Genomic DNA, 21,616 nt, shown 5'->3' with positions numbered 1-21,616 from the left:
AATATTTTTGTTATTAAAGAGCTCCCAATTCCTTAGCCATTCCTCAAAGGATCTCAACTTTTAAAATTCCCATAGAACCTCCACCAAGCCCCACAAATTTTCTACACCTGCCTAGGTGTATACCCAAGAAAAATAAAAACATATATCCACAAAAATACTTGTACACAAATGTTCATAGTAGCATTATTTGTGACCGTCAAAAGTGGAAACAACTCAAATGCCCATCAACTGATGAATGGATAAATAAAATGTGGTATATCCATACATGGCATATAATTTGACAGTACAAAGAAATGAAGTACCAATGTATGCTACAATATAGATGAAGCTCAAAAATATTATATTATGAAAGAATCTAGTCACAAAACACCACGTGTTGTATTTTTAAATTTTAAAAGCAGTTTTTAAAAATATTCAGAATATGCATATTTATAGGTATAGAAAGTAGATTAGTGGTTGCTTATGACTAGTGGGGGGGGCAAAAGTTAGCATAGGGGAGTGACTGCTAATTGGTTAGGGTATTTTTTTTGAGGGGGGTCCTATTGAAAAATCTGTAATTTCAATAATTAGATTATGTTTGGTAATTAGGTTATGGTGACTGCTGACATCTCTGTAAATATTGAATTCAATTGTACACAGTAAGTGAGTGATCTTTATGTCACGTACATTTTGTCTCAACAAAGGTGTTAAAAAATAAAAACAAAAATGAAAAGTCTGTCTTTCCACATTTGTTCATGCCCTATATACCCCTTGTCACTGTTCTCCATAAAACACCAGGTCCAGACATGTCCACAAAGAAAACCTTTAGGGAGTGGATAACTCCAAATTTTCACACTCTTCTTATGTACTGAATACAACATGAGTACCTACAATTGAATACGATTTCACGACAAAAGGAAATTATAGACCGATATTTCATGAATACCAATGGAAAGATCCTAAATAAAATTTCACCATAACGATTACAGAATAACATTAAAAGTAATATTTTATAACTAAGTGGATCTTATGCCAGGAAAGCAAGGTGTTTAATATCAAGAAATCTAGTTACATAATTTATCATATTCATAAATATAAGGAAAAAATTCATATGATTTTCTCCAAAGATTCTAAAGGATATTTCATAAAATTCAACATTCCTAGAAAAATTCACTAAAATAGAAATTTGTTGATATTACCTTAAAATGATAAAAAAAATTATCTATCTCTGCCCAAATGTAATTGTTACCCTTAGCATGTAAGTACTAGAAGTGTCTCTATTAAGATAAAAGAATATAAAGAGTGCTCATTGTTTTCACAATTATCTAACATTAAACTTGAAAAATTACTCAGTAATTTTACTCAGATTAAATAAGAAAAATAAATGATCTTCAGAAAACCGGAAAGGAGGAGGTAAACTATTTAAATTTGAAGATAATATAATTGCACATACAAAAAATTCAAAAGAATCCAGTGAAATATACTCCAAACAAAGATAATTCAGTAGATAAAATGGCACAACATTAATATTCAGAATATATATGTTTCATATGTAAAAATGACAATTGAGTGAAAAATATTAAATCCCCATTTACAGTAGCAAAAACCATAAAAACAATATAGGAATAAGCTTTAAAAGATATATGAAAGACTCATATTATGCTTGCAGGAGATTTCTGTGGAAATAAAGACGTTCGGTAAAGTTGTAGGATACAAAATCAACATACAAAGATCAGTTGCATGTCTATACAATAACAATGAACTTTCAGAGAGAGAAATTAAGAAAACAATCCTTAATAACAATAACAACAAGAAATAAAGTAAAATAAAATATTTAGGAATAAATTAAACTGAGGCGGCAAAAGATCTGTACACTGCAACCTATAAAACATTGATGAAAGAAATTGAAGACACAAATAAAATGGAAAGATATCCTGTGTTCATGTATTAGAAGAATTGATATGGTTAAAATGTCCAGATTACTCACAGATATCTATAGATTCAATGTAATCCTTATCAAGATTTCAATGACTTTTTTTTTACAGAAATAGTAAAACAATCCCAAAATTCATATGAAACCATAAAAGACTGAATAGCCAAAGCAATCCTGAGAAAGAAGAACAAAACTGGAGGCATCATACTTCCTGATTTTAAATTATACTACAAAACTATAGTAATCAAAATAAGCCCATGAATATATAGTCAACAAAAATTTGACAAAGAAGCAAAGAATACTCAATTGGGAAGAGATAGTCTCATCAATAAATGGTATGGGAAAGTGGGATAATGACATGCAAAAGAATGAAACCAGATCTTTACCTTACACCATAAACAAAAATTAACTTGTTATGAATTAAAGACTTAAATGTAAGACTGAAATCATAACACTCTTAAGAGAAACAGAAACATCTTGACATTGGCCTTGGCAATGATTTTTTGGATATGACACCCAAAGCACAAGCAACAGAAGCAAAAATATACATGTGGGACTACATCAAATTTAACAAATTTCTACACAGCAAAAGAAATAATCAACAAAGTGAAAAGGCAATCTACTGAATGGGAAAAATATTTGCAAACCACATATTTAATCAGAAGTTAATATATAAAATATTTAATAAACTCATACAACTCAATAGCAAGAACAAAACATAATCTGATTAATAAATAGGCAAAAGATTTGAGTAGATACCATGTTTTCCCAAAAATAAGACTTAGCTGGACAATCAGCTCTAACACGTCTTTTGGAGCAAAAATTAATATAAGACCCAGTGTTATTTTACTATAAGACCCGATCTTTAATATAATATAATGTAATATAATATAGTATAACACAATACAATATAATATAAAATATAATATAAAAGACGAGGTCTTATATTAATTTTTGCTCCAAAAGACGCATTAGAGCTGATTGTCCAGCTAGGTCTTATTTTTGGGGAAACACAGTATATTTTTCCCGGGGAAACATGGTATTTTTCCAAAGAAGACATATAACAGGTCCACAAAAAGGTGTTTAATATCACTAATCATTAAGGAAATACAAATTAAAACTACAATGAAATGTCATCTCACACCTATTAGAATGGCTATTATCAAAAAGAGAAGTGATAATATGCTGACAAGGATGTGGATAAAAGGAAACCCTCATATACTGTTGGTGGAAATGTAAATTGTTATATCCACTATGGAAAACAGTATGGAGGTTCCTCAAAAAAAAATCAAAACAGAACTACCATATGATCCAGCAATTCCATGTCTGGATATATATGAAATCACTATCTTGAAGAGATATCTGCATCCCCGTGTTCATTGCAATATTATTTACAACAGCCAAGGCAAGGAAACAACCTAAATGTTCATTACAGAAGAATAAAGAAAATGCAGTATATATGTACAATGGAATATTATTCAGTCATAAAGAAGAGGAAATTCTGCCATTTGTGACCACATGAACCTTGAGGGCAATATGCTAAGTGAAATAAATCAGAGAGGGAAAGACAAATACCACGTGATCTCATTTATATGTAGAACCTAAAAGAACCTGAACTCATAGAAACAGAGCCAGGGATGGGGTGGGGGAGCTGTACAAATGAGTCAAGGTGGTCAAACGGTACAAACTTCCACTTACAAGATAAGTTCTAGGGACATAATGTATAGCTTAGTGACTATAGTTAGCATTGCTATATTGTATATTTGAAAGTTGCTGAGAGTAGGTCTTAATAGTTCTCAACACACACAAAAATTTGACGTGTGTGAGCTGATGGTTGTGTTAACTTTATTGTGGTAATCATTTCACAATATATACATATATCAAATCATTACATTGTACACCTAAACTTACACAATGTTACATGTCAATTATATCTCAATAAAGCTCAATTATATCTCAATAAAGAAAAGAAGAAAATTTCTTTGATCAACATACAATCTTGGTTGACAGCTATTCTCTCTGAGCACATTGAAGATATTATCACACTGTGCTCTGCCTCTCATTCTTGCTGTTGAGAAGTTAGCAGTCAGTTCATTAAACCATTGAAGGTTCTCATTTTTTCCTTGGTACTTTAATGTGTTTTGTGCTTCCGCAGTTTCATGTGTCTAGGTACTTGCTTTCCTGGTTAGAACTCATTTAGATTCATTAATTTGAAAATTGGTATTTTTAAAAAATAAGTTTTGGAAAATTCTCAAGCACTATGCTTTCGAATATTACCTTAGCCCCCTTCTTCCTTCCTCCTTTTTGAAATTTAATAAGGCATGTATTAGAACTTTTTGTTCCCCCATGTTGATTTAGCTTTTTAAATATTTTAAATATTTTGCCTCTCTTTGCTTTTCTTCCAGCTCACAAAATTTCTTTCTTGTCTAATCAAATTTTTCACCTATACATTGAGTTATATATTGTCTCTAGAAGTTATGTGTTGTTTCTTGTTTAAATATGCTTTCATATTTTTATAATCTTTACCTTTTTGATAATTTCAGTCTCTTATTTTCTTTCTTAGAATTTATTACAAACATTTACTTTATATTTGACATTTGCTTTGTTTTCTGAAGTTTCTACCTCATTTTGTTGTCTGCAAGTTTTAATGATTCTCACTCATGGTATCTTATTTTCTTGTGCATTTTGTACATATTTCTTGAATCGTTATTTTTAGGAATTCCTGGAGGCCTATACTGCAGTTTCACTAAAAGAAAAACTGTTGTGTTTCAGCCACCAGCCTAGGATTTTTACCAAATTCTTTGTGTGTGTGTGTGTGTGTGTGTGTGTGTGTGTGTGTGTGTGTGCACGTTTGACACCCCATGTAGTATGAATTGTAATTGATATAACCGTGTCATAACTGGCTTGTGGCTATGACTTTTAAAAGAAGATACCCCTTCTCTATCCTATGCAGAATTTCCAGATACGCACTTTAATTTGCCTTCCTTTGTCAGAGATCATGGGCTGGCGGTGTGCTGCTGACTGTAGTATGTTTACTTATGTTTTATATTATAGCAGGTATGTGGCCCTCAGAGCACTTAGTTGTATGCAGGAGTGTCTCATATTAGATTTCCCACTTAGGGTGACCCCAACACTTTGTCTCCCTATATCCTCAGAGATCAGGAAAACCAAAAGCTAAATTTACTTGACAGCCAATGTTCTCAAGACAAAGACAGATTCAGTATGTGTTCCTCTCTTTGTCCCTCTTTTGTTCTGAGTATTACTTACTAAGTTGTTACTTACACATGTTTTCAAAAGTAGTATAGATGATATAAAACAATTTAGTTGTTTTCAGAAGGGTCATTCACGGTAGCTACTGCTCAAGAAATATTTGTTGAATGGATGAATAATGAGTTTTCAGGTCCTCTTGTGTACTATTGATGGTTCATCCAAACTGTCATAAAGAATAGAAAAAAAATGTCCTTTTCAGGGGGAATTTCTCTGTATCAATACCTCTCCTATAAAGCAACACAGAATAAGAATTATGAGGGAAAAAGGAACACTTTTCCCCTCCTGGCCTTTGCTAAAAGAGAAGGGGGTTCAGGGGAAGAAGGAAACAAGAGGAAGAGAAAATGGAAAAAAAAAAATGTAGAGGATGATGAGAGAACAGCTTGGAGGTAGAACTGTAAAGTACAGGCATCTGTATTTGGTGTTTCCTCATTCATGAGCACCTCTTACATTTCTCTTTCATACCTGGAACTATTGCCAATTCTTCTACAGATGCTCCTGCATATCTACTGCCATAAATGAATGTATTTTGACTCTTGAGGGTTTCCCAGCTTCACACTCTGATCTCGTCCAGCATGCCACTACTCTACTGGACTAAAAGAGGAATCCAGTGGTTTACTGAAAAGTATGTTAAATTGAAGACTGTTTGCACAGTAAAGGAAAACCCTTCTTGTAAGTTCTCCAGAATCTATTTTAGGGACCTGCCACTCTTCTTTGAACTCTACTGCTCTTTTGCATTAGATCTTTCAGTAGAAATATGTTTCTCCTTCCACCTTATGTCTTGGGTGTGGTCTGAATCAGTGAAATTATTCCCTTTCTCAGAGCCACATTAACAGAAAGGTGGCTGCAGATAGGCTGGTTCTTCTATAAGTTATTATGCTTGTATTATCTCCCAAGATGCAGTATGTGACATCCTATAACGGGACTTAAATGTCAGGACCTATGACTTTTCTCAAGGTGAGCCATCTGCTCACTCCTTCCCTGTCTTCTAGCCACCATCTCACCCTCTCCCAAGGTCTGTGGGGCACTAATGTAACCACCACACACCCCCAAGGATCAGAACTTGACTAGTTTTTCATCCATGCATGTTTGCTGCAATGAACAAACATCTTACAAGAGCATTCTTGGGAAGAAATGGTATGATTTCTTGGGACAAGAAATAGCTTGTTAATGGCTGCCAATAACGAGCAGAGCACAAGAGGTGAGTTGATGGAATATGGCCTCCTTGCTTAATGGGAGCTGGTCACCGACATGCTGTCCACATGAGAAAAGAGCATGTTAACTGGATGTCTAGAATATGGGCCACTTCATACATTGATTCTTAGGAAAGGCCACCACACCTGTTCAGTCATGTTTCTGCTTAGAAAACTTTCTTGCTTATGCATTCCTACAAGCAGGTACTCCAGCATGGGTTTTGCTACTGGGCATTGCCCCAGTTTGCAAAAAGGAGTTTCCTGGGACCACCAATGTGGGCTTTCTCCACAATGAATCACTGCACCGGACTTCCTCCTGACATCACCCTTCAATCAAAAACTTTGCACAAAATGTCACTTTCAAAGTTGCGGTTTGGAAAAAAAAAAGTGTCTTTATAAAAAATTCATGGCCACAATGATCTGATAATGCAGTGTTCTGATACCAGCAGATGTTTTGTCTAACATGTTCCCTGAAGCTGTACTCTGTGCCTTCATATCTTTCATTTCCAGTTGCTATCTGCTGACTGTGGGATGTCATGTTCGTACCCTATAGCTATGCGCGGCAATTCGCATCTCACACCACTGCGCGTAATGAGCTTCACAAGATGCTTGTCGCAATAACTCCGTACTTCCCTAACCATATGGAACACAACACTCTAAAGCCCATAGACACTTTTTTTTATTACAGTTCAGATCCTTAAAACATAATCTGTGTGATGTCTAGTGAATGTACGTGAAGAGCTGCTGAAAACAAAGTTAACACTTGTTCACATCATCTGTTACAAATGTCCAATTTGGGACAATAAATTTCCTCAGAACCTGTTCTTTTGCTGACTCGTTGCTTTATCTTTTTTCCTTTTTCTCTCACGTAGTTTTTCTTTTCTTTCTTTTTTTTTTTATATGAACTATGCATATGTATTAAATGGGATTTGTTGTCCCTAGATACCAATTTGCATAAAGTACAAGCCATCATTGGTTGGAGAGAAGCAAATTACTTCTCCGGCAAGATCACACTTTTTTTTTTTTTTTTAATTTTAACAAACCGCAGGCAGAGGCTGTTAACAGCACTTAGCCAGATATGCAAAGTATCACTTTTCTCAAAAGCAGCTTCATCAATGAGGGGGAAGGAAAAAAAAAGTGAGAGGTGATATTATTCAATTAAGTCCTATATAAAGCTGACCTGAAACACAAATGCCATACCTGTTCAACCACCTGTCCACCTGTCGGTAAGCTGAGCCTCTGCATACCCCCTTACGTTCAGGTCAGGTATTCAACTCTACTGGGGAAGAGAAAAAAAATAAAAATAAAATCAAGAGACTTAGCAAAAAAGTGAGACCAACTCAGCAGCTTTAAAAAAGAAAACTAATCTCTCAGTTTTTTTATCTGCTTCTCAGAAAACTCACTGTTTTTTTTATTATTTATTTATTCCTTTTTCAAGTTATTCTTGCCATTCTTTTCTTTGAGGCTTAATAATCAAGCAGCTTTCTGTCAACAGCTCTGCTTATAATTGCTGACTCAAAATGTCTTGTAAACTGGACCCACCTGCCACCTCTGCCCATCACTAAAAGCAGATTTTTCCTCACAGATGTATGAACAAGTGTGGGACATTTTGGATGTGGTCCCAGCATCCAGGTCCACACCAGTCCACGGCTTTCTCCTTCCCATTGCTTTTTTTTTATGTACACCTGTGACAAGTTGGCAATTGCCTGGGTGATATCACAGAGACTTGCAAATTCCAGCTTGTCCCTCTGCTAAGCAGAGCTGTGCTAATTTTTGCTAAATAAAGAAACAAACAGCTCTCTCAGCCAAGAATCTCAGGCGATGAATGGGGGGGTGGAGGTAGGGGATGGAAGTTGTGAACCTTAGAAACATCTGGGAATAAATGATACTCTCCAACTTTTGATAAACTTGCCATAGAAACTTCAGGAGTCTGTGGTCTGACCTAGATGAACATTTCAGTTAAGTTTTAGTTCCAGGAGCTTTGATATGTGTTACAGAATAATTGGATTTTTAAGAACATTCTAACTAGAGTACATGCAATTTCTTTACAGGTAGCAAATTTATATTTTAACCATTGTAACCCCTAAAGATAAACAAGGAATAGTTAGTGAATTCTGCTCCCCTATCTGGGAAGGGGCACTGCGTTATTATTCATGGAGGAGGATCAAAGAGACTTGAATATTTATATTGTTACATTATTTACTCCTATTGTTTTGTCAGGAGGTCAAGCAGAGATACAGAGATAGAAACAAATGAATGAGAAGCCAACTTAATTGGTGATGTGATGGTCTTACATCACCACCCACAATATCTCTGAGGAAGACACAGAAGGGACCAAAATTCACCATTCAGAAGTCAGAGTCTCTGAGAGTACGAATGTGTGTGTGAGTGTGTGTGCTGTCATTATTGGATTACTAGTGCCTAGATAGCTGGTACTTATAAGGTGCTCAATACCTATTAGTAAAATGAATTAATGAATGACTGAGTTGTGAGTTAATGGACACATAAAGGAAGTGGGTTACACACAAAGAACTATTTATCTATCAATAACACTAGAGTAAAAGATTAATGAATTCCTGTGATGTAAGAGTTATTCCTCTAAGTTTCCTCAAAGAAACGTTTTTGAGTACCTAGATTGTTTTAGAACATAAATTAAGCACAGCTGATAGTGAAATTAATACGATAGAATCTGGGAGTCTGTGGTTGTAGAAATGGTATAGATTTTGGAATAGAAACAAACAAAAGAACACCATGTACTAGCTCATTGAACTTGGGTAAATTATTTAATCTTCCTTGAGCTTTAGTTTCCTCTTCTGTGAAGCAGGGAAAAATACCTATAGCAAAGGAATGTTTTGATGATTAAATGAGATTAATTAATATTAAGCTCCTGGTACATAGTAAATGCTCACTGAGTGTTGATTTCCTTATTTCCCTGCCCCTAAGAACTTACAGTTTAATCCTACGCTTCTAAAACAGACTAAAATTTCCCCAATAGAAGATAATCTTGGAAGATCGAGAGAGGTACAGAGAACTACTTCTTCTGAAAAGAAAAATGCATGAAAGTAGGAACCTTTTTGTTTTCATGTCTTGCCCCTTGTCTGTGCACAGGATGTTTTACCTTCCTTAAAACCTTCATTTCTTCCATTCAGTTATCCAAATTCTATTCAATTATCCAATTTCTAAACCCTCAGTGTTTAGGAAACAGGGTTTCAGAGCTCACAGGTGGGCTTTTGGATTTTTCGTTTAACTTCAAAACATAAATATTTCTGTTTTACTGTGATCTACCAGTTGTCTTTGGCTGCATAACAAATAACCCCCAAACTTAGTATTTTGAAATAGCAATGGAGTCTGTCTTATAGTAAATGAATTTGCTGAATGGATGGCTGCCTTTCTGGTTTAGCTTAAATCCACTCGTGTGGATGCATTTAACTGGACATTGTAAAAAGTGTTGAACATTGTAAAAAGGACTCATATTGTTGGTGCTGACTGTTATCTGGAGCTTTTTTGGTTTTCCTCCATGTGGTCTCTCATCCTCCAGTAGACAAGACTGGTTTCCTTCTGTGGCAGTCTCAGGTCAATATTCCAACAGGGTGAACATGGAAGCTGTGTGGCCTCTTAATGATAAAGGTTCAGAACTTGCAGAAAGTCATTTCTGCCACACTTTATTGGACAAAACAAGTCATATGTTGAACCCAGATTCTAAGGGGTAGAAAAGTAGATTCTACTTGTGGTTCGGAGGCATGCCAATGTCATGTTGCAAAAAGTTGTGCATATTGGAATTGGAAGTATTTGTACCCAGTCAACCTCAGATGCCCCCCCTTGATATTGAGGATTGTGTCCAAGTTCTCTTTGGGTGGGGCTTTTTCTCTAACCCCCTTTGTGAATGTCTGTCCTTATACACTATCTAGTTTCCAAAGACCTTTATAAAGGTGCTTAGTGCTTATAAGCACTAAGTTTCTATTTCTAGTTTTACAGTCATTAATGTGTTCTTCTAAGCAGAGGATTGTCAAATCTAGCTTCATTCTTTTTTCCTTACTATATGATTTCTGCAAGGGTAAGAAGTGGTAGAAAATTATTTTAATGTGGATACAACATATGCTACCTTTCTATAAAGCCTACATAAAAAGGAAGAAAGATCTCAATCAAACAACCCAACTTTATGCCTCAGGAACTAGAAAAGTTAACAGAAAGAAGGAAATAATAAATATCAGAGCTCAAATAAATCAAATAGAGAACAGAAAAAAAATAGGAAAAATCAATAGAGGTTAGAGTTGGTTTTTTGAAAAAATAAACAAAATCAGCAATCCCTTAGCTACACTAGGAAAAATAAAATAAGACTCAAATAAATAAAATCTGAAATGAAAAAGAAGACATTTCAACAGGTATCTCAGAAATAAAAAGGATCATAATGGACTATTTTGAATAATCATGTGAACAAATTGGATAACTTAGAAGAAATGGATAAATCCCTAGAAACATAAAACCTCCCAAGACTGAATATAAAAGAAACAGAAAGTCTGAACAGACTAATCAAAATTAGGATGTTGAAGTAATAATCAAAAAGCTTCCAACAAAGAAAAGTCCAGAACCAGATGCCGTCATGTCTGAATTGTACCAAACATTCAAAAGAGAATGTATTGATTTGCATGTTTAATAGCAGTGTAGTACTGTACACTCAGGCAAATTCTTGTCTGACTACCTAACACTTTGAGAGTTCGGGCATATCATTTTAACAATGTTGAGAGGGTGGATTCCTGTTCTTGAATTAGCAAGAGATTTTTTAAAAAGTGAGGTATCGGTATCACATTCTCTTAATCAAACAGTACAAATCCTACAAGGGCTGCAATCAAGTCACTGTATGCTCCCATATGAACAATCAACTATCAGCCATTTCCCTCCAAATAGATTTTTTAAATGGTGGAGAATTTAAAAAGAAAAAAAAAAAAAAATACTCCTTTTTATTGTGCCCACCACTGAAAGAGGCAGAACTTAGAAGAAGAAAGAATGGGAGACATAAAAAAGGAGCAAACACCACCTCCCACACACACACATATAACCCATCATTAAACACACAACAGTTTGGCTTATGATGGAGAGGGGGAGAGACAGATATAGATCCTTTGAAGAAATAGGAAAGAAACAAGATAATGCAGAGCCATGGAAGATAAGAGAGAAAGGAAACTTCAAGAGGAAGGGAGTAATCAACAGGACTGCATGTGGCATAGGGTATTGGCTATAAAAAGGCCTTTTGAACTTGGAAGTCAGATTTGAGAATGCTCTTTGAGTGAAGTGCAATGGATAAAACATAGCTTTAGGTGGTAAAAATGGGGAGGTTGTTCAAGAGCAGACCCTTTTTAGGGGTGTCTGACAGAAAAAAAGGAGAAAGAGGGAGTTAGAACAGTAGCTTTCAGGGAGGATTCTTATTTTTATGATACAAATTCCTAAGTTTATCTTTAGTAGTGGGGAGATATAAAAATTACTTATTAAGCACCTACTATGTGTTTGACAGTTTTCAGCACTAGAGACACAGCAGCGAAAAAATAGGCAAAGATCTTTGCCTCTTGTGATTTACATCTTAGTGGGAAAAGGCAGGAAATAAAATAAACAAACTGTATAATTTGTTAGATGCTAATATGTGTTATGGAAGAGAAATATTCTCAAGTAATATTCAGTCTTTCAAGAGGAAGAAATACCTCTTCCTCCAAGATAAAGAGTAAAAATTTTAGATGAAACTAGAAAGACACTCTTAAATGGAGAGGGTGTTAGGACAGTTGAGTCATTTTGTACTGAAACATGGCCTTTTATCTCTGCTTTGGCTTAATACTTCTCTTAGCGTATGTCTGTCAACACTTTGCTGAGCCCCTACGTCCCTCACCATATTTACGTCTCTCCATATTAACATATATTGGAGGACTAACTACTGATGTACAAACGTGGTCCCTTCATTATGGATGATGATATAATTCACAGTAACCAAGGTAGTACATTTTCCAATTACACATTCTATTGTCTCATTAGCTGTCATACGTCACCTTCACCTACCTATCAACTAGCACATTTTACTTCATTATGTGCCCACAGTCGTCTTTAGTGACAATGAGCATATTCTGAATTGTCACAACAAGCCCTAATTTCAAGCAGCAAAACATGTTCCAGTTGCATTTTAAAGCAAGTGTATGTATATATTATGGTTTCAGCAAATAAATTGAGTGTAATAGAATTGATTTCATTCCCCCCTCCCCATATTTGTATATGATATATTTCTTTGAACTGTCTTTTTTTCAGAGTAACATCCAATTTTTCACAATGGTTGGGGGACTCTACATTTGTAGCCTCAAATATAATGGCTCATAATGTTTGAATAGCTTGCTCAAGGTTACGTAACATATGAAGGTCTTGCTCACGGTCCTTACAGGTTGGCTCTCTAGAATAGTTAACAATTCCAGAAACAATAAGGCAGCCCTGCAAAGCATCTGTGAAAAAGGTCCCTGAAAGTGGGAAGAATTCTAGAAAAAGCAGATTCATTCAGCCTGAACTATGTTCTGCCTCCTGAGTCAACCTCTATCATTTTTCTTTGGAATTCTGTTTGTTCAAGATTGTAATGTCCTTTTCAAGCTATTATCAGAGATACACAAATATTCACAACTGCTTTAAATTTATATCTGTTTGATTCCCCATTTAAATCCATGAACTGGAATAGTGAAATGATGCGAACTATCTCCATGTCTGAATTCTTGTATGTGATATGTGAATGTTCCAAGTCCCAGCTTCACTATCACTCCCTAATTCTGCTCTCTGCTGCAGATGCCTGAGATCCAGAAACTCTACAGTGTCCCTGACTAGAAACCTTGTCCAAGTTTCCATCTCAATTAGAAAATGTTATTTTCCATCACACTATAAGCAAACTCAAGCCTTAGTCCCTTTTGCTTCCAGCTCTTCCTTAGCACAGACCCTAGGCCCTAATGGACATCCCTCTAACTGCCTGATGCTTTCTTAAAACAGTCTTTTCCCACTCCCCCTTGACCTCAAATATTTCAAAACTATACTTCTGGAAATTCCCAATTAAAAATTCTTCCGCAGTTCTATAACCAGTGACGCTACCAATGCAATTCAGACAGTGGCCAATTTTATCTCCTCCTGTATTCTTCCTTTAGATTTTTCCAGTTGGACTAATTTAATCCCCTTCCCGACACCCCCCCCTTTCCTAAATCCATATTCACAGTCTTATTAGTGGGAGGTAAAGGCCATTAAATCCTAAAGGTTTCTGCTAAATTTCTTCATTCCTCTTTTGCCAAGAGGAGGAAGCTGTGTGTTTCTGCTGGGTTTGCTAGTAATGGGATTTTCCCCCCTTTTCCTTAACACAGTTCTATAATTAATGCATGTTTCTTTGATTCTACATTTATATTTAACACATTTTAAAAGGTACAAGATGTGTGTTAAAGATGCTTCTTGTTCCCTTGTGATTATTCAGTACAGAGGAGCCATGTAAGGATTATGAGCAGAACTCACAGGAAGGAGGGGTAGACTATTGACAAAGATTCCCCAGAGCAGAAGCCATGGGAAAGGAAAGTTCATGGACTTGGAAACTCTTGCACCACCTGCTGGTAATTTAGGAAAGCAATTAAATGCCAGAGATGGACTGAGGCACTCATTCTGGCATTTGGGACCAACCGCACGCTTCGGGTATCGTTTTATCATAGGAGCCTGGAAAGACTGTGCTTAAACTTATGGAAAACTTGGTCTTGGCATTTCACGCCCCCCCTAGATAACTGGCTGATTTTTAAAAGAACCCTTTCTCCTTCAAGCCATTCCAACCGTACCTCAGCCTTGGGACAGCTTCAGGTTTTTGGACACCTCTCTTTTTACTCGACCTGCCTCCTTGGCGGGTTCCTAAGTGGACTCTTTCTCTCCAGTTCTTGGAGCTCATTCCCAAACAATAGTGTCTACTTTGTTGTTACGTGAAAGTGCCTTGAAGCATTCACTTGAGGCAAGGAGACTTAGATACCAGGGTGACTTACAATTCATAGAGAAGGGAAGCTCTGGGGAGAGGAAGGAAAGAGCGCAAGCTAGAGCATCCAGGATGCCCTGCATCCAGGATACCCTGAGCTGCATCTCTCAGTTGCATGAATGGACATCCAGCAGTCATTGTATTGATAAGGAAGCTATAATACTAGAAGCTACTTAGCATGTAATTGTCACTCAATATGACTGACCACTGCTGAGTAACTCGGAGGTTTAAAAGATCCAGGTGATTCCTGCAGCCATAGTTCTCAACCCTTATAGTACGTAAACATCACCTAGGGAGCTTGCTAAATTGGTGGATACCTGGGCTCTGTCTTAGGGATCCAGATTCAATAGGTGATGTTTCATAGGTGACGTAGGGCTCTAGAGTCTGCACATCTAATAAGGCCTCTCAATGGTTCTGATGCTCAGACCACACTTTAAGAAACACTGAAAGCAGCCAATAGAGTAAAAGTTCTCTTATTGCTTCCATTTCCAAAAATTATTTCTCCAGTTATATCCTCTATCCTTTTATCTTCTTCATAGTGGCTGTTTTGTAAGAAAAGCAGGATTAGTGTTAGAAAATTAGAGACTACAGATGAATAAAAATAAAAAATAAATAAATAACATAATCTAAACTCATAGACAGAGAGCTAACCCATGTTAAGCTGTTAACTTGTAATTTCTTCCAGAATTTTTGTACGTACACACTATATATACCAGGGGTGCCAAAAAAAATGTCTACAAGTAGACACTTCGGTCAACGTTGCTCAAGCAGTAGTTCGCCATAATCAGAAGTGTCTGGACACTGATGGTAACCACTTTGAGCACCTCTTGTAATCGCAGAAGTCAAACGTGACTTGTACTCATCTTTTGTTATCAGTATATGTTGAATATTACAATTTTAATAGATTTTTCCTTTCTTAAAATGTATATACATTTTTGGCAGGTATTTTATATATATATATATTTATATATACACACATATATACATATATACATACATACATATATGTGTATATAAAAAAAAAAAAATATATATATATATATATATATATATATATATATATATATATATATATGTTGTAGGTTGTTTTGTTCACCTATCAATATAGCATGAATGTCTTTGCATGTTGACAAATCTGTAATATCTTCATCATCATTTTAATGGCTATTCTATTAGGCATATGTATGATTATTTAGCCAGTGCCCTACTGTTGAATATTTAGATTTCCCCAATAGTTATACATTATAGATAACCCTGTGATGAATCTTTCTGTGTACATGCCTACTTGTTCAATCTTTTCTTTAGGACATATTTCTAGTGGCAGAATTGTCAAGTGAAAGGATAATAGATTTTTAGGCTTTTAATAAGTTGCTAAATGTCCCCTAAGAATGTCCCCTAAGAAATGTTTTTTGATTTACCTTCTCAGCAGCACTTTATAAAAGTGAGGAAACACATTTGCCAATCTGTATGTTATCGTTTTTAAAAAGCAAATAAACAAAAAATGATTACTCATATGCTCTGATATAAAACAATTATTTTTATTGTTTTAAGTGCATTTATTTGACTCATAGAGAGTTAAAAACTATGTTTGTCACTTAAAGTTCTTATTTTATGAACTGTGTGTTCACATTTGTTTGCCACTATATTCTTGCAAAATTTGTCTTTTTCTTATTAATTAGGAAGAACTGTTCACATATTAAGTATCTTAACACTTTGTTGGCTACATATTTGCAAATATAGTTCTTAGAACATTTTGTTCATGATATTTTTAACTGGTTTGTTGTTTTGTTATTCAGATATTGATTTTTATGAAGTAAAAATGCACATTTTAAAAAATAATGTACATCTTCCATTTAATATTTGGAAAGACCTACTTCAAAGCTATACATTCACTTAAATTTTCTTTCATCATTTTTATAGTTTATTTTTACATTTAAGTCTTTGATCCAGCTGAAAATTTTCTTAATATGGAAGACTAATTTTATTTTCCATATTGTCAATCTGTTGTATTAAAAGCTATCAGTCCCCCTTTTTTTTATGAGAGAAAATTCTGAACAACTGTCCAAGTTATATACACATGCATTGTCTGGGAGAAACAAAACAAAATCTCTCTTTAGAGGGGGCTCTCTTACACTAGCCTCATGGACAACTTTCTCTTGCAGTTGATTTTGAGATTTGCTAAGCTATATGACTTCCAGAGGAAGCCACCAGCCTTCTCATCCCACTATGTGCTGGTCAACAGGTTAGTAACTCTATTGTACCTCAGATAAATTAGCAAGCAAAGCACAAGATAACAGAAGAAACCCCGTATGGTTTAATATCGATATTTTATTGTACACTCCAATTCCGTTCCATTCTCTCCCAGCATTTTATATACTTACCAACTGCAACATTAGAAAATGAAATGAGCCCAAAGTGAGTGCAGATAAGTATTTTGCCCCCAGCTGTGTCAAGGTGTGCCCCTTCTTCTCTCTGAATCTTTTGTAAAATGGGTAGATGTGTGCATTATTCTGCTCAGGCTGGCATAACAAGATATCATAGACTGGATGGCTTAAACAACAGAAATTTATCTTCTCACAGTTCTGGAGCCTGGAAGTTCAAGAGCAAGTTACCAGCAGAGTTGGTTTCTGCTGAGGCTTCTCTTATTGGTTTGAAAACAGCCAGCTTCTCACTGTGTCCTCACATGGCATTTCCTCTGTGCATGTGCACAGAAAGAGATTCCTGGTGTCTCTCCCTCTCTTTATGAAGACACCAGTCCTATTGGATTAGAATTCCACCCTTATAATCTCATTTAATCTTATTTACCTCCTTAAAGATCCTATCTCCTAATACAGTCATATCAGGGTTAGGACTTCAACTTAATGAATTTTGGGGGGACATAATTCAGTCCATAACAATATGGCTATATAGATCTCATACAAATGTAAACATTTTGAAAACATTTTTCAAATAAGTGTCAGTAGCTTGGGAGAAGGAGCCTAAAAATGCAAATTGCATTTCCACTGAAGTCAGCACCTCTGTTGTCAGTGTGTCAAATATACCCAGGGCTGTGCTGGAAGCTCCCAAGCGTTCAAAAGAAGCATTCAGCATAAGACCTACGCTTTAATGGCACGGTCTCTCAATGTAGGGAGGTGACATCAACCTTTGAAACAATGAGAGAACAGCACAAAACCCAGTAATTAAGAGCAAGATGGAGCCTCAAATAATACACTGATGCATGAGACAATCAGATAGGAGATTCACCTTTAGAGTTCAAATACTGAAGGCATGGTGAGCCTATGGTCCATCCCCTGAGACTTCCAGCATTCAGAGGCAAAGCAGAAGGGTGCATTACATTTCCTCTGAGAAAACTCCCTTGTTCGAGTGTTGGCTTGTTCTGAATGGATGCAGGTGGCCCTTGTATGTGCTGGTGGAATCTAACTAGTTGATGCCTGGACAAAGTGGAGTGTTTCCCAGATACATTAGCCATGTTAGCTTCAGAGAGACCTATGAGTTAGATTACAGGACACATTAGAGTTTTGGACCAATGAAAAAAAGGAAATAGCATTGACACTTTCTTTTCTGAAAATTAACATTACTATAGAAAATGGAAACCTGTGTGAGCCAAGAGGGCAGGTCATTCTAACCAGTCCTCTCATTTCTGCAGAGAATGAAAAAGGTGAGTTTATGGAGACAAGTGCCAGCCTCTTCAGAGACATGTAGTGGCATTAGTGTTCTAAATCAGATGATCCCAAACACCAAACTGGTGAGAAGCCAGGAAAACATAGCAAGGGCAGGAGGAGGGCAGAGCAGGGCCACGAATGCTGGTAATGAGGGGTGCATCACAGCACAGCTACGGTAAATCCTGCCCTCTCCCCGGTGACAGCCCTTCCTCTCCTGCCCCTTGTCCCTTCCCATGCAAAGCCGGTTGCTAAATACCTGGATGTAAGCCCCACAAGTGGAGCTACCTGAAGTGGTTTAACCCACTGCCAGTGTTGTACCAATCATTCAACAATTCCCACAGCTGCTTTTGTGAGAAGCCTCTCTCTTAAGCCTCTGGTTTAAGAATTTAGAGTAATCATGTAAAAATGATACCCCTGTGCTCCATGAGCCGCTGAATCTCACTAATGCTGGATCCCAGAAGAGGGTTTATTAATGGTGAGCTGCAGTGCCTCTCTCTCGGCTCATGTTTCACACGGATCTCTCTTATGGATTCAGCTGTAAACCTCACTGCTGATAAAGGGAGTATAATGAACCCCCCTGCTCCATGAGAATGAAATCTAGGGCTGATGGAGTAGTTACCTGCGGCACCTCCTGGCGCTACAGCAGGCGGAAGAGGTGTGCTTCATGGCTGTGGGAAATAAAGGTACATTTCAGGCTTTTCTCTGCCATAGTGAAAGAGGCTGCATTTAAAGATCAATATTTGGGACTGGAAAGGTGCTATAATTTCTGAAATAGCTCCATGGCAATTGATTTCTCAATTCTCCACTGCTAACAGGATGAAGGCCTTCTCATTTTTATGTAATCGCAATAAAAATAAATAACACCTTGGAATCTCTGGATCCCATGAACTAGATCATTCTAGAATATGTTTGGGCTCAGGACTTCTCCCATTTTGTTCTGACAGTGAACAACTTGGACACTGTTTTTTCTACTAGAAGTCCTGAGGGGTGCTGAGCCTAACACCACAGTTGTCTCCCTGAACCCCACCATTCACAGTCCTCCCCCATCCAAAATTGGCAAGAGAAATGACAGTTCCCGTCTTAGATGAGAACACTTTCTAGAACCCAGGTATAAGACTGGTTGGCATACATTATAACAAATCCCATTTTTTGGATGTAGAAATTCACTCTTAAAATAGCTTGACTATGTATCAAGCTTCCTTTCCCAAACACTCACACCCAGTATTTCATTTGTCACTTAAACCGTCAAGCAAAGGGCTAAGAGAATCTTGTCCTAGACATGATAAAACTGAGGCACACAGATGTGAGGCCACTTGCTAAAGACACAGCAGTTTAGCTATGGAACAAGGACTGGAATACAGGTTTGCTGGGCTTCTAACAAAGGCCACTTTCAAACATGCCCTTTCTCTCAAACTAAGGGGTTACCTTATCAGATTATGTATTAAAAACTAAAAAAAAACAAAAAAAAAACAAAAACAAAAAAAACAACTAAAAACAATTAAAAATTGGCTCTCTGAAGAGATTAATGATTTCAAACAGATAGCTCCCGAGTAAGACATTTTTCTCTGATTTTTCTGATCATATAGGGTGACAGGTAAAACTTAAACCATTTGTTCCAAGTGCCCAAGCAGATAAACCCTGGATTGAAGCATCATTTACACCTTCTTGCAGGATGCATGGCTCAGGCCTTGGTTACTTTGGTGTGCAGCGAGAAGTTTTACTTTTGGAGATGCCACTTCCAGGTAATTGGCCATCCTGGTAGAATGTTCTGGTGTCATTCAAAGCATGTTTCAGTTAACGGTATAATAACATCCTTGGAAAAGGCATCCGTTCATGTGGAATGACTAAGACAAACACTGGAGAACTGAACTCTCAGTTATGAAGGAACAACCAAAACCCCACTAGTGTGACCTCTCTGGAAAGACATACAGACACATACGCATAAATATCTGCCGATAACATTAATTGGTACTTTGTCATAAAAACCACACTTTTATGGGACCCCCACAGATAACCACTCCTGCCTCATCTGAACTGACACTGCTGTCTTAAATTTACTATTGAACTTACCTAACCTTAAAAAAAAAAAAAAGCACCTCATTTGACTCACTGCTTACTGAATAAAGGATTAGTATTATCTTTCTTCCTCCAGTGAACTTTCTTGCACTTCATCCTCAGTAGATTGTACGTCTTTGTGTTTCTCTGACAAGATGTCACTACTGAGCAAATCACAGGTCTTAATTCTGCCCAGTTCATGCAGTGATCACTTTTTATTCAGAATTGCTGGAGGTCATCTCAATGGGAGGAATGAGTAGGAACGAGAACTTACCCCCAACTTGAATTCAAGTAACTTCCAAGCACTTCCTAGAGCAGGAACAAAGATGAAAGGGGCCCCAAATTATGGGAGTATTTGAAATAACAAGGCAAGGGTGTCCTTTGAAATATATTCAGCCACATTTGTTTGCCTTCAAGTCAGATCACCTTAACCAAGGACATTGGGTGGCAGGAACAAATGGTTAATGATTGTGGAAGGAACCTGGCCCATTGGCTTTTCTTCCTTTCTCTTTCTTTTACTTATCTTTTCATATTATTTTTATTTTTTTTAACTTTGGCTAGAATGCCCAGTAGGAGTGCCGACTGGAAGATCGGCTGTCTTTTGAACTGGAGACATCACAGGAAAGTGGGGAGGCTCCAAATTGCTAACCTGAGGCCGGAGCAAAAACTTTTTTTCGTTGAAGGGACTGCTTTTTTTTTTTTTCCTACCCCTTCATCGAATGGCATCCCAAGTCCTGCTGGATTGCAACTGTCTTTGTTCCTGCAGCCAAGCCTTATAGCTGGCTCACACTCTGCCATGCTCATAACCTCACACTAGAAAGGAGATTACAAAGAGGGGCAAACACCCTAGAGGGTTCCCCTTTATCAGAACCTTCCCTGTCAGTTGGGCTCCTCATTTCCTGAGCCCTCCTCTGATTATTAGTGTACTGACGGAATAAAAATAACCTCATATTCCTACATGAATCATAAATAAAACCCTTTTATTTCATCAAAGAGGTTGGCAGGTTTATAGTCCTTTGCAATGCAGGCACGATGTGAATGACATACCTTTAATTTTGCTGACAAGCTCATCAGGGTTCGAATGAAAAAAAGAGTGAAAAGTGGGCGACTTCGAAAATGGTCATGCGGGGGCTTCTTGGTGAGGATAAATATTTCACCTTGCCACTATAATCAGGGAACCAACGGATCTTGGTAATGAACTGTTCAATTACAGCCCACTTCTGACTCTTCGAAACTGCTTAAGCAACAGTATCACAGTGATTATTGCTGACTCAGATGAAAGCAACCTGTGAAGAAAGAAAGAAGGGGGGAAAGTAAAAAAAAAGAGGTGTGGTGGGAAAAGAAAGCCATTTGAAAGTTAACATCACTGGATTATCAAACAACATGATGTGGAGCTGGGCAATGGAAAAAGTATATCCCTCCCACCCCACTCTTGTCCATTCCCTCCCTATCTAAACCATCTTAATGATTCCATGAATGCTCCAAATTTTCATTAATCCAGACTTGAGCTCTCCAAATA

At 36.8% G+C, this 21,616-nt stretch overlaps 1 long non-coding RNA gene across 3 annotated transcripts in view; it reads right to left on the bottom strand.

Moving 5' to 3' along the window:
- The window catches only part of LOC109437798 (uncharacterized), an 801,312-nt gene that overhangs the window by 18,480 nt on the left and 761,216 nt on the right, over window positions 1–21,616 (bottom strand). The window contains exons 7-11 of one of the 3 annotated variants that reach the window (XR_012496361.1): window positions 21,145–21,383; window positions 18,662–18,710; window positions 17,624–17,866; window positions 7,573–7,648; window positions 5,195–5,345 (exon numbers count right to left, since the gene is read on the bottom strand). This is a non-coding gene — a long non-coding RNA (uncharacterized LOC109437798). Of the gene's footprint in view, window positions 1–5,194; window positions 5,346–7,572; window positions 7,652–17,623; window positions 17,867–18,661; window positions 18,711–21,144; window positions 21,384–21,616 lie in introns of all 3 variants that reach the window. The other 2 variants (XR_012496360.1, XR_012496362.1) reach the window with 2 other exon arrangements.

The sequence above is a fragment of the Rhinolophus sinicus genome, linkage group LG05 (assembly GCF_036562045.2).
Source record: "Rhinolophus sinicus isolate RSC01 linkage group LG05, ASM3656204v1, whole genome shotgun sequence".
Classification (NCBI taxonomy): Eukaryota; Metazoa; Chordata; class Mammalia; order Chiroptera; family Rhinolophidae; genus Rhinolophus; species Rhinolophus sinicus.
Note: the sequence above shows the minus strand (reverse complement) of the source record. Positions and strands in the feature narration are given on the sequence as shown.